Source organism: Gossypium arboreum, chromosome 3 (genome assembly GCF_025698485.1).
Source record: "Gossypium arboreum isolate Shixiya-1 chromosome 3, ASM2569848v2, whole genome shotgun sequence".
In the NCBI taxonomy this organism is placed as follows: Eukaryota; Viridiplantae; Streptophyta; class Magnoliopsida; order Malvales; family Malvaceae; genus Gossypium; species Gossypium arboreum.
This window is the reverse complement of record NC_069072.1, coordinates 55,026,679-55,040,515: the sequence shown is the minus strand read 5'-3', so window position 1 is coordinate 55,040,515 and position 13,837 is coordinate 55,026,679. Positions and strand designations below refer to the sequence as shown.

At 40.2% G+C, this 13,837-nt stretch overlaps 1 long non-coding RNA gene across 1 annotated transcript; it reads right to left on the bottom strand.

The window, feature by feature from the left end:
- Positions 1–599: 599 nt before the first annotated feature.
- On the bottom strand, positions 600–2,202 carry LOC128290409 (uncharacterized). The gene is made up of 3 exons (XR_008280240.1): positions 2,130–2,202; positions 1,972–2,015; positions 600–736 (listed from the first exon to the last, which is right to left on the bottom strand). It is a non-coding gene; the product is annotated as an uncharacterized LOC128290409 (long non-coding RNA).
- Positions 2,203–13,837: the final 11,635 nt, after the last annotated feature.

Genomic DNA, 13,837 nt, shown 5'->3' with positions numbered 1-13,837 from the left:
TTGATTTAAAACAGAAAAACACGGACCATTTTAACATATATACTCCATAAAACATCTTTAAAATGAACTTTTCAAAACCATTTCCAAAATACCCTTCTTAGGCCTAAATTTTTGAAAAATTTTGGACTCGATCCACAGTAGAGTTGTTGCAACTTAGCTCGATACCACTAAATGTAACACCCCAAACCCGCCCAGACGTTATGGTAGAATCGACGTGCCACATTGGAGTTGAAAACCCACGTTCGTTTTAGTGTTTTAAAACCATATATTTTGTTGAGTTAACAAAGTGTATGGAAGCTGGGCACCAGGTAGGTATCCGAGACAGAGGAGGTGAGCCATGAAGGCTACTTAAGTACCAAGCTCTTTGATTGGATCCAATCCTAGACATGCCCACAACCATAGCCACACTTTGTTATATCGAGTTTAAGTTTGTTTAAGTGGACGTCTTTGATAAATCGATTAATCGTGGTGTTGTGATATTTTGAAATCAAATATTGTTTTGAAATCACGTCCTAAGTCTAGCCCCTTTTGAATAATTATCAACCAATTTTAAAGTTATTGAAAATAAAATAATCCCAAAAAGAAATGAAAGAGAAGTTAAAAATGGCCTTATTACAAACCAAAAATAAATAATAAAGGAAATTTAATGAAAACCAACGCTTATTTAAAAGCCCAAAGACGATCACCGTGGCCACTCTAAATCCCCTCCGGCCCAAGTCCCCACATCAAGGCTCACCTGCAAGGTTAAGGAAAGGGGTGAGTTTGGAAACTCACAGTGCAACAAGCCCCTTCAGGGCCCAAAACAATAAGCACTGTTGGGTCTAAACCCAAATCCAATCTCAAACATATCTTGGGCCATAGCCCTTTTCATATTTCATATTTCATAATCATGGGCAAGCCTTTTCAAGTTTCATATTTATGGGCGTCAAGCCTTTATCAGAAGCGGTATGGCCCATAGGCCCTTTTATAACACATGTAATGTCAAATGAAAGAATGCAACCCATTTGGGAGACTACTCAACCCACCATCCATTGCTCTCCACCCGTACCAACCAACACACCATGTAGGATTAACTCGACCCACCCCGCCATAACTCTCCACCGGCAAAGATAGTTGCTTTATCATATCTTGGAGGCCTAGCCTCTTTTAATAATCGGGGCAAAAGCCCTTTTAATAATCGGGGCATAAGCCCTTTAATAATGGGGCATAAGCCCTTTTGATAATCAGGGCATAAGCCCTTTTGATAACTGGGGCATAAGCCCTTTAATAACTGGGGCATAAGCCCTTTTGCACTTCCTCCATCTATATAAATTCCAACCCAATGCATTTATGAACATCTCATGTGCATATCATACATATCATGTGCATATCATACATGTCATGTGCATATCATACATATCATGTTTATCAAAATCCCATGCATTAAGATCATACATAAACCCTAGGGGTATAATGGTCATATTTACCTAGGGGCAAAACAGTCATTTTCATGTTATAAGGGTAATCTTGTAATTTTACCAAAAATTAGGGTTCCCATGTTCATTAACGGTTACTAACAATTCATGGGTGCAAACAGTGATTCTGGCCTATTTTTTAGCGAAATCGAGTTATTGGGCCTAAAACCCCTAATGGCCCTACTTAGGCGATTTTGTCATCTAGTCCTATTCAGCCTATATTCCATAACGGTTTTATCGGTCTCTATGCAATTTAACAAGTTTCCATATTCTACCAATTTTACTCAAATGGGCCCGAATGCCCATCGGGCCCTGTTTCAGCCCTTCGAGGCCCAACTTACCGTGAATGCCAAGAATCACGCTCTTACCTTTTCCAACCTTCCCGATCATCATCTCAACGAATCTAACTGACTAATGAGCGTTCGCTTGCTCACAAGTCCTCGAAATGCTAGAGTTTTGGCATTTCGGCTTTTCGGCATTTGTCGCTTTAAGCTATGAAAAAGGGTTCGTTACACACCTGATTTGCGATATTCCTTGACGAGATCTCCTATGCGATTTCTCCTATAATCAACCACTTATAGATTTGACCATGTTAATATTAAACCAAATCGAAAACTACCTATTATCATCACTTACACATTCGGCCACCATCCCCAATGGCCCTTGGGTTCATACCTTTACCGAAGTTGATGACTAGATTTAGTCACTCCGATGATCCAAGCTTTTCACACACTCCTCGATCGGTAGCCTTTAATCCTCACTAGCACCAACAAACCAAATAACACCAAAAACCCTTTTAGCCTTAGTCGACAGAGGGGTTTTCAGCTTTTCTTAAACCACAAGATACAAATGGAAAGAAGGTTCAATACTTACCAAGAGATCTACTCATTGAAGAATGTTACAAATACCTTCCTACCCCATATCCGCTAGAATCCAACTTAAACGTGCGTGAAAATAGATCTAAATATTAATTCCCAAATCACTAAAATATGAAGCTTTGACTTTTCAAACAAATATTAATCTAAGCTATTACGAGGGTTAGTACACACATTACGAGTTGAAGTTGAAACGTTTCCATAATCAATCACCTACGATAACCACCACCTGTCACTCAAACTTAACTATTCCAATATCAATATATGTAAATCCTAAGCACATCAGTCATATGGAACATAAGGGCATATTCATCATTTTACCATACAGGGGTATTTTGGTAGTTTTACAAATTGAGGTATTGCGGTAATTTCATAACCCAAGGGTATTTTAGTAATTTTGTAAATCGAGGGTAAAACAAAGAATTACGTAAATCAAGGGTAAAACAAGAATTCTATAAATCGAGGTAAAATGGTAATTACGTAAATCGAGGGTAAAACAGTAATTCTGTAAATCGAGGGTAAAACGATAATTATGTAAATCGGGGGTAAAATGGTAATTATGTAAATTAGGGGTAAAACGGTAATTCTATAAATCGAGGGTAAAATATTAATTTCAGAACCGAGGGTAAAAGCGGTAATTACGTAAATCGAGGGTAAAAGCGGTAATTTTACAAATCGAGGTAAAACGGTAATTCTATAAATCGAGGGTAAAACAGTGATTACGTAAATCAAGGGTAAAACAATAATTTCAGAACCGAGGGTAAAGCGGTAATTCTATAAATCGAGGTAAAATAGTAATTACGAACCGAGGGTAAAAGCAGTAATTTCGTAAATCGAGGGTAAAACGATAATTTTACAAATCGAGGGTAAAACGGTAATTCTATAAATCGAGGGTAAAACGGTAATTTTACAAATCGAGGGTAAAACAGTAATTCTATAAACTGAGGGTAAAACGGTAATTCTGTAAATCGGGAGTACTTTGGTAATTTTACAAGTCGAGGGCATTTCAGTAATTGGTAAACTAAAGTATTCTAAACATGGATAACAATACGAATGGGCCTAAAGCCTATTCTCGGCCCAAATGGGCCCACACGCTCGTGTGGCCCTTTTAGCCCAAACCTAGCCACAAATATTAGATTCACCTAGCCTAGCCCAATATTTACTACACAATCAAACAACTTATCCAATTGGGCTTGTAGGCCCATTAGGCCCACATGACCCTTTCGACCCATCGCGGCCAAGTAGCCATCCCTACGCCTAGAGTAGCGAGAAAATACACACGATAGGAGATCGGAGTTAATCCACGCTCGAGCACTCTTAGCCGACGCCCAACCCAAACGAGCACGCCATACAATGAAAGGGATCACCAAGAAAGGTGCCTTTACTCTCCTCATGGTTCCTCTATTTAAAGCCGACTTTGTATCCACTCTTATGTTAGCTTCCGATGTGGGATCCTCTAACATTAGAGTTTAAATTCAACACCAACTCTTGCCGCCTCTGTTAGCAAAATAAATGCTCTTTGCTTGCCATGGGATTCAACCTATGCCTCCCCTTAAATGCTCCACACGCTACTTGCCACTAAGCCACAAGGCTTTTTGTGTCATATTTTATCCCCAATTAATTATAAGGTCTAAAGGCCAAAGTCCAGTTCCCTTTAAAAAAAACAAAATAAATTGCAAGAGCCAAGGCTTGAACCCAGTGCTCCCATACAACCTTAATGACACCACAACCACTAGACTACAAGCTTCCTTGTGTCATTTATTTAACACAATAATTTAAAACCCTCATCCAAGCATCCGTGTTTTTTTCACTTAATACCAAAATTTTGCTAAAGCCCAAGTTTGAACCCAAGATTTCTCCAACAGTTCTCAAAGCCATTAACCATTAATAGCAAACATTTAATTGTTTCATTTCATTGCACAATTAAATACCTATATACAACCTCCTTACGGACCCCCACTCAAGGCCCAATACTTCTAGGCCCAAATTCTGGGTGTTACAGTAACCGACATGGAACCTTGTTTAAGTTCAAGAAATTCCTTCCGTTTTTGATCCATGAATCTCTTACTGATATACTTTTTCCAAACTCGGTTTGGAAAAACTCCCAAGTTACTTGCTCTCTGGGCTGTGAAGTCAACGTATTCCACCAATAGTAGGCGAATCACGTAGCAAGGAGATAGTACACTTTAGGCACTCATCGGGTGTGCAAGATAGCTCATCGAGTACCCGAATAGTGTTGTCCAACCAAAATTCAGCTTGCTCGACATCATCGCTATCTGTAGCTTTAAATTTAGTAGCCCTATGCTTTCGGATTCTGTCAACTGGGGGCTTATTTGACCTTATTTGGTCAGCTACCAGAGGTATCGTAGGTGCGAGGGTTGTGTTTGTCGGGAATGGAGGTTGTGGAACAACCATATTAGTTCGAATGTATTGGTTGAACCAATCATTCATCACGCTATAAAATGCTTGTCTAGCTTCATCATTCGGATTACTAGCAATAGGTTGAGAGTCCGCCGTATTTGTCCCTTGTGCGGGAGCAGCGCTACACTCTCAAGATCATCAGCTACCGCTCGGTCGGGATCGGGATCCATTACTATAAATAAACACATTGGCAAATGTCAGAAATCACCACACTATCAAATAATCACAAAATGGCATGTATAGCTAGACCCAAACGTATTACGGTAGTCCTAGCATCGACTAAACCGTAGCTCTGATACCAATTTAATTGTAACACCCCATACCCGAGACCGTTGCCGGAGTCGGACACGAGGGGTTTGCAGACTTAAATCACTTATTTGCACAGTCCATTTTAAATTTCCAGATGAGCTGGCTAACTGCGTCACTGTCACCATAAAAATCTTATCTCGAGTTCCAAAACTCAAAAATTAGTTCTGTAAATTTTTCCTGAAACTAGACTCATATGTCCATGTACAAATTTTTTTCTAGAATTTTTGGTCGAGCCAATTAGTACAGTTTATTAGTTAAAGTCTCCCCTATTTTAGGGTTCGACTACATTGACCTTCACGCACTACGACTTGGATATCTCCCTGTACAGGGCTTCAATACTGATGCCGTTTGTTTCTATAGAAACTAGACTCGAAAAGGAATCTATACATATATGGCATGACTTCTAATTATCTCGAAAAGTCAGAACAGGGAATCCAAAAACCGTTCTGGCCCTGTTTCACGAAAACTTAAATATCTCTTAACATATGACTCATATGATCGTTTCGTTTCTTCCATATGAAAGTAGATTCATCAAGGTTCGTTTACATAATTTATTCACTATTTAACTCCATTCCTATTATTTTTAGTGATTTTCAAATTCACACCACTTCTTCTTTGTCAAGATCGCCTTTAGGGTAAACTTTACCTATTACAGTTTCCATGATTCAACTAACCCTTTAGCATATATAGCACAAAGTATGATCGTGATTAACCATTCCAATGGCCAATCATTGCCAAGCATATCCACACCTCTCAATAACCATATACAAACAAAATGATTATAACATTATGCTCAAAATATATATAAGCCATTTTCGCATGGCTATCCAAATTTATACAAAACCAAGGGTACAAGACCCACAACAAAAAGGGTAGTCCTATACATGCCATTTCAAAGTTCAACCAAAAGTGTACCAAAAGGGGTTTGATAGTGTGGACGACTTGACTTCGACAATCCAGAGTTCGATGCTGATGAACCAAAATCTATAAAACAGAGATCCTGTGACAGCCTTAAAACGACCCTAGTCGAAATGTGGTTTCGGGACGACAATCCTAGCTCGTGAAATGAAAGAGTTGCGAAACAAAAGGGTTCCGCTAGTGAAAGTGTTATGGCTCAAACACGGGATAGAAGAAGCTACTTGGGAACCGAGAACTCTATGAAAGAGCAATATCCAAACCTATTTACCGGTAAGATTTTGGGACGAAAATTTCTAAAGTGGGGAGAGTTGTGACAGCCTTAAAAGCGACCCTAGTCGAAATGTGGTTTCGGGACCACAAAACCAAGGCATAAAAATAATTTAATATTTATTTTATTGCCTATAATGTGTGTTAACTCATGTGTGATATTTTTATGCTTTGATTTAGAATTATAGATGTGAATTTCACTAGAAAGGACCTAGTAATAAACTTTGAAAGTATGAGGGAAATGTGTGATGACTAATTAAAGGATGCATGCAAAACAATGGACTTGCATGTCAAATTTCCCCCATAGCTAGTGGCCGGCCATGACAAGGATTTATGGGCAAAAATCATGTCATGAAACATGTTTAGTAAATGGGTTATGATGGAAAGAATAAAATAAGGGTATGGAATAAACAATTAATGTTAGTAGATGAGAAACAAAAAAAAAAAAAAAGTGTCCATCTTCCTCCATAGCTTGGCGAATGTCCTAAAGGAAGAAAGAAAAAATTTTGTTCATCTCTTTTCACTCTCTTGTTGGCCGAAAATACTAAGGTTAAGGAAGGAGTTTTGCTTCATACTTGGTTTGGAAGAGGATTAGGAAGAGGTTGGCTAAACTTGCATCAAGATTAAGGTATGTTTGAGGTTCATGCATGTTTTTAGTTGCTAGCTTAATGTTCTTGTTAGCCCATGGTTCAAATCCTTGTTATGTCATGGGAATGAAATTCGGCCAAAGTGAATGTGGTGTTAATGCCATTGCATGTTAAATAACAAGCTTGAAAGTGATACATGTGATGGAGGATTGAAGATTCTTAGATTTTCTTTTAGCATTTTTTTGAATGAGATACTAAGTTCTTTGTTTCACCATGACCAAATTGAAATGGTGTGGTGTTGTGGTATTCGCCATGATATATCCATAAGTATAATTCATGCATGTTGCATGGTAAGTAAGATTTAAGCTTTGGAAATGTGTATATATTTGGATATAAGCCACTTGAGAATTCGCCCTTGCACCTACATGAATATATGTTTGCACATGATGGATTGGTATGACATATATACTAATTCAAAGTGTATATTTGCTTGTGATGATGTGTTGATTATGAAGTAAATAAGAGATGTGCAATGAATTACGATATGTAATGTGTTAGTAGTAAAATGTATGCTGTTTTTTTTGTGTGGTATTAAGTGTATATTCGCCACATGAGGGGTAATTAGTGTGCATGCATTCGGTTTGAGGCAAGCATATTGATGCCTATTCTTGGCTTAGAAAATTCGGCTAAGAGGAATATTAACTAATGTGTTGAGTTCGATTTATGATTTCGTACATATACAACTTTGATGCCTAATGTATATAAGGGCCAAGTACTTTGAACTTCACGTTGATGTTTGAATGTATTGAATTGCTTGTTGTGATGTAAAATGTGCATGACCATTGTGTATTTGAGCTAAAGGATGGCCATATGACCATTTACACTCCTTGTCATATTCGCCATAAGCTATCATGATGAGATTTTAATAAGTTAAATTTGTGTAAATTAGCTCAAGAGCAAAGGGAGCTAAATCCGATAAAGGGAAGGAAAAAGTAGTTGAATAGCCGTCGAAATCGCTCGACAACATCCAAGGTAAGTCTTCGAGTGATGACCCTACTTGAATTATATCAAAATTATGCTCCTTGTTTGTGTGGCCATTGAGCCGAAATAGTAAAGGTTGATAGATATTTTGTGTTAGAGCTTTAGTAACGAAAATGAACTATGGACGTGTCTTGAATATTGATATATATGTAAGTGAACATTGGAAATATATCCGGGCTAAGACCCGAAGGCATTCGTGCGAGTTGATATATCCGGGCTAAGACCCGAAGGCATTCGTGCGAGTTGATATATCCGGGCTAAGACCCGAAGGCATTCGTGCGAGTTGATATATCCGGGCTAAGACCCGAAGGCCTTTGTGCAAGTCACCAAATCCGGGTTATGACCCGAAGGCAATCGTGCGAGTCGCTATATCCGGTTAAATCCCGAAAGTATGTGATTCGGAAGTGAGCAATCTTGCTGTGAAAATTTCAGCTTATACACTTGTGAAAATTCCAGCAATGAGGTATGTTTGTATGTGCTTGTACTAATTGAATTCTTACAAGTAAGTATGCGCTAAGTTGATAAACGAGCTACCGGCCTTGGGCTAAGTTGTTCTTTTGTGTATGAACATAAGGGTCGGTGATGTGAAATAAGTATGAGTATGGGAATGTGAATTAGTAAAGTGGTTTAATTAGCCATGTGAATAAAATACCTTAGTCAAAGCTGATTTCATTGCTTGAGACTTACTAAGCATTAAAATGCTTACCCCGTTGCTTTGGCTCTCTGTTTTATAGGTTTCGCTCGTTAGCTATCGGATTCGGGATCAAAGAAGTCGAAGTCATCCACACTATCGAAGCCCCATTTTGGTACAAATTTTGGTTGAACTTTGAAATGGCATGTATAGGACCATCCTTTGTTGAAGGTCATGTACCTTCGGTTTGTGTAAACTTGGATAGCCATGCGAAAATGGCTTATATCGTTTTAGCATAGAACTATAATCGTTTGTATGTTGACCCTTATGAGGTATGGAATTATTTTGAAACGATTAGCCATTGGAATGGTTAATCATGATCACGCTTTGTGCTATGTATGTAAAAGGGCCAATTGAATCATGGAAAGTATGAAATAGGTAAAGCCTACTAAAGGCAGATGCTGACAGCAGCAGTGACGTGGATGTGAAAAATCACTAAAAATAGTAGGAATGGTATTAAATAGCAAATAAATTATGTAAGTGTACCTTGATGAATCTACTTTCATATGGAAGAAACGAAATGGTCATATGAGTTATAAGTTAACAGATTTTAAAGTTCTTGTGAAATAGGGCCAGAACGGTTTCTGGATCCCTGTTCCAACTTTGGAAAATCATTGTAAATTAACCAGAGATAATTAGGAGTCATTCCATATATGTGTAGATTCCTCTCTGAGTCTAGTTTCTATAGAAACAAACGGCATTAGTATTGAAGCCCTGTACAGGGAGATATCCAATTCGTAACGCACAAAGGTCAGTGTAGTCGATCCCTACAACAGGCGAGACTTTAACTAATAAACTGTACTAATTGGCTCGACCAAAATTCTAGAAAAAATATGTAGATGGACATATGAGTCTAGTTTCAGGAAAAATTTACGGAACTGATTTTCGAGTTGTAAAACTCAAGTTATGAATTTTGGAGCGACTAGTACTCAGATTGGCAGCTTGTCTGAAAATTGTCAATAAGTGGGTTGAAGTTCATTAACACCTCGCGTTCGACTCGTGACGGTCTCGGGTTCGGGTGTTACAATTTTATTGGTATCAGAGCTACGGTTTAGTCGATTCTAGGACTACCGTAATGCGTTTGGGGTCTAGCTATACATGCCATTTTATGTGATTATATGATAGTGTGGTGATTTCGACGTTTGAACTTGTGTTTATTTATAGTAATGGATCCCGATCCCAACCGAAGCGATAGCTGATGATGTGGAGAGTGTGGCGCTGCTCCCGCACAAGGGACAGCGCCGGCGGACTCTCAACCTGTTGCTAACAATCCGAATGACGAGGCTAGACAAGCCTTTTATAGCGTGATGAATGATTGGTTCAACCAATACATTCGAACTAATCTACTGTTCCACAACCTCCATTCCCAACAAACCTGCCCCCGCACCTACAATGCCTCCGGTAATTGACCAAATAAGGTCGAATAAGCCCCAGTTGATAGAATCCGAAAACATGGGGCTACTGAATTTAAAGCTACGGATAGTGATGATGCCGAGCAAGTCGAATTTTGGTTGGACAACACAATCCGATTTTCGATGAGCTATCTTGTACACCGATGAATGCCTAAAGTGTACCATCTCCTTGCTACGTGATTACGCCTACTATTGGTGGAGTACTCGACTTGTTGTGCCCATGAACAAGTAACTTGGGAGTTCTTCCAAACCGAGTTTGGAAAAAGTATATCACGAGATTTATGGACCAAAAGCGAAAGGAATTTCTCGAACTTAAACAAGGTTCCATGTCGGTTCTGACTATGAACGAAAATTCGTGAGGCTTAGCAGATGCGCGAGAATGCATTTCTTGAAGTCGTGATGTGTAAACGCGAAGATGGACTGAATGATGAGATAAAGCTGTATGTTGGCATTTTGGAAATCGAGAGTTTGTGACTCTCGTCGAGCGGCGGCAAAGCCGAGGAGTTTAGTATGGAGAAAAGGAAAGCGGAAGCGGGAGCAAGGGAGTTTCAGAAGAGGTATTCGGGAAGCCCTTCCAACAGTCATCAAAGAAACTTAGAGATGGCTTAGGCCGATCTAGAGACACCGGGCTTTTCTAGGCGAGATCGCGATCGACCCCTGTGACCACACGAATCACTTCGATCGCCAAGAGTGGGAATGATCGACGAGAGAGGACGAGTGCCGAGATTGTGGCAAATGGCATTTTGAAGTCTGTAGATTCCGTGACCGCTCTGTTACAAGTGTGGATCAGTTGACCACTTCATTAAAGATTGCCCGAGGTTGTGCGAGCAGAATGTAGATCGGAGTGGGAAACCGGTACTACCACCGCTCGAGGTAGACCATCCGGAAATACGGGCAAGGCTAGTGGTGGTCGAGAGGATCTAGAGATCTTTGCGACCAGATCCGAGGCTCGCGCTCCAGCTAGGACTTATGCTATATGCTGACGCGAGGATGCCTCCTCGCCGGATGTTATTCTGGTACTTTCACTCTCTTTGATACTAATGTGATTGCTTTGATTGACCTGGTTCTACTCATTCTTATATATGCGAAACCTTAGCATCCAAAGAAGACTTTGCCTATTGAGTCTCTCGAGTTCGTAATTCGGTGTCAAATCCTTTGGGTCGTTATGTGCTGGTCGACAAAGTGTGTAAGAAATGCCCCTAGTAATTCGAGGTACTGCTTTCCGGCGGACTTGATGCTTTTGCCGTTCGATGAATTTGATGTTATTCTTGGGTTGGATTGGTTGACCGTGCATGATGCGGTTGTGAATTGCAAAAGCAAGACTATTGATTTGAGATCGCTAAACAACGAGATGATCCGAGTTGAGTCTCTGAACTTGAAGGGTTGCCGGTGTAATATCATCAATGTTGGCCCGAAATATGTAAGAAAAGGTGTGAAGCATACCTTGCGTATGTACTTGATGATAAGGAGTTAGGAATAGAACCCAAATCTGCTGGGTGGTTTGTGAATACCGGACGTTTTCCGAAGAATTGCCGGGTTTGCCACTGTTCGGAGATAGAGTTTGGCATTGAGCTTGTACAGGACCACACCGATTTCGATAGCTCCATATCGTATGGCACCAACGGAATTAAAGGAGTTGAAAGCTCGGTTGCAAGAGTTGATGGATAGAGGTTTTGCTCGCTTGAGTTTTTCACCTTGGGGTGCACCGGTGTTGTTTGTGAAAAGAAGGGCGGAACCATGAGGTTGTGCATCGACTATCGTCGACTTAATAAAGTGACAATAAAGAACAAGTATCCGTTACCACGTATCGATGATTTGTTCGATCAACTGAAGAACCTCGGTGTTCTCAAAAATAGATTTGAGATCGGGCTATTATCGATTCTTGAATCCGAGATTCGGACATACCCAAAACCGCCTTGAGCGAGATATGGTCACTCTGAGTTCTTAGTGATGCCGCTTGGGCTCACTAATGCCCTACGGTATTTATGGATTTGATGAATCGGATCTTGAGATCATATTTGGATCGGTTCGTAGTTGTGTTCATCGGCGACATCTTGGTCTATTCAAGAGATGAGACCGAACATGCGGAGCACACGAGATTAGTGTTGCAAATTTTACGGATAAGCGGTTATATGCTAAGTTTAGCAAGTGTGAGTTACGGTTAAGAGAGGTTAGCTTCTTGGGTCACGTGGTATCGTGATCGGGTATTCGAGTCGACCAAGCAAAATTTCAGCCATACTTAAGCTGAAACCTCCAAGAAATATTCTTGAGGTTCGAGACTTTTTGGGACTTCTGGTTACTACCGACGGTTTGTAAAAGGATTCTCGATGATAGCCACACCCATGACGAAACCGCTTGTAAAGATGTCAAGTTTGAATGGACGGAAAAGTGTCGAAAAGTTTTGACCAATTGAAAACTCATTTGACGGAAGCTCAAGATTAGTACGGCCGAATCGGCAAAGAGTTTGTCATCTATAGTGACGCCTCCCTACTTGGGTTAGGTTGCGTATTGATGCAAGAAGGTCGAGTTGTGGCCTATGCGTCGAGACAATTAAAGCCACATGAGAAAAATTATCCGACCCATGATCTCGAATTGGTCGCCATCGTATTCGCTTTAAAGATATGGCGACATTACTTATTTGGTGAGAAGTGCCATGTGTATTCGGATCACAAAAGTCTCAAATATTTGATGACTCAAAGAGACTTAAATCTGCGACAAAGACGTTGGCTCGAGTGTTAAAGGATTATGAGCTGGTCATTGACTATCACCCGGAAAGGCTAATGTGGTTGCGGATGCCTTAAGCCGAAATCACTTGTTTGCTTCTGACGATGAATGTACACTTGTCTATCCTACCGACAATGTGTTAGTAGCAATTAATGTACCAAACCATTGTTGACTCATCAAATTCGTGAAGCTCGAGAAAGTTGATGAGGAGTTGCGTGCAAAACGGGTGAGTGTGTTTCGAACAAGGAATCGGAGTTTCAAATTGATGATGACGATTGTTTGAGGTTCGAAGTCGTTTGTGTGTTCCAAAGAATTGAACTTATTTCGATAATTCGAACGAAGCTCATTGTAGCCGAATGGCAATCCACCCGGGAGTACGAAGATGTACAATGAGTTGAAACGTCGGTTTTGGTGGCATGGTATGAAACGAGACATCTCCGACTTTGTTGCAAGATGTTTAATATGTCAACAAGTGAAAGCGGAGCATCAAGTGCCTTGAGGTTACTTGACCGATCACGATACCCGAGTGGAAATGGGATCGAGTCACAATGGACTTTGTGTCCGGATTGCCGTTGTCGACAAGTAAGAAGGATGCAATTTGGGTTATTATTGATAGATCGACTAAGTCGGCTCACTTTATCCCCGTGCGTATGGATTTTCATTGGATAAACTAGCTGAATTGTACGTTTCTCGGTTGTGAGATTACACGGGTACCGATTTACATTGTGTCGGATAGAGATCCGAGGTTCACCTCGCGATTTTGGAAGAAATTACAAGAAGCATTGGGCACCAAGTTGCATTTCAGCACCGCCTTTCACCCCAAACCGATGGTCAATCCGAGCGTATAATTCGGATACTTGAGGATATGTTGAGATGTTGCATCCTCGAGTTCGATGGTTCGTGGGAGCGGTACCTACCTTTGATTGAATTAAACACAACAATAGTTTTCAATCAAGTATTAAGATGGCGCCTTACGAGGCTTTGTGCGGGCGTAAATGCCGTACACCATTGTTTTGGACCGAGCTCGGTGAGAACAAAATTTTGGAGTGGATTTGATTAAAGATCTTTGAGCAGAAAGTAAAAGTAATCCGTGAAAATCGAAGATAGCCTCCGATCGTCAGAAATCGTATGCGGATCT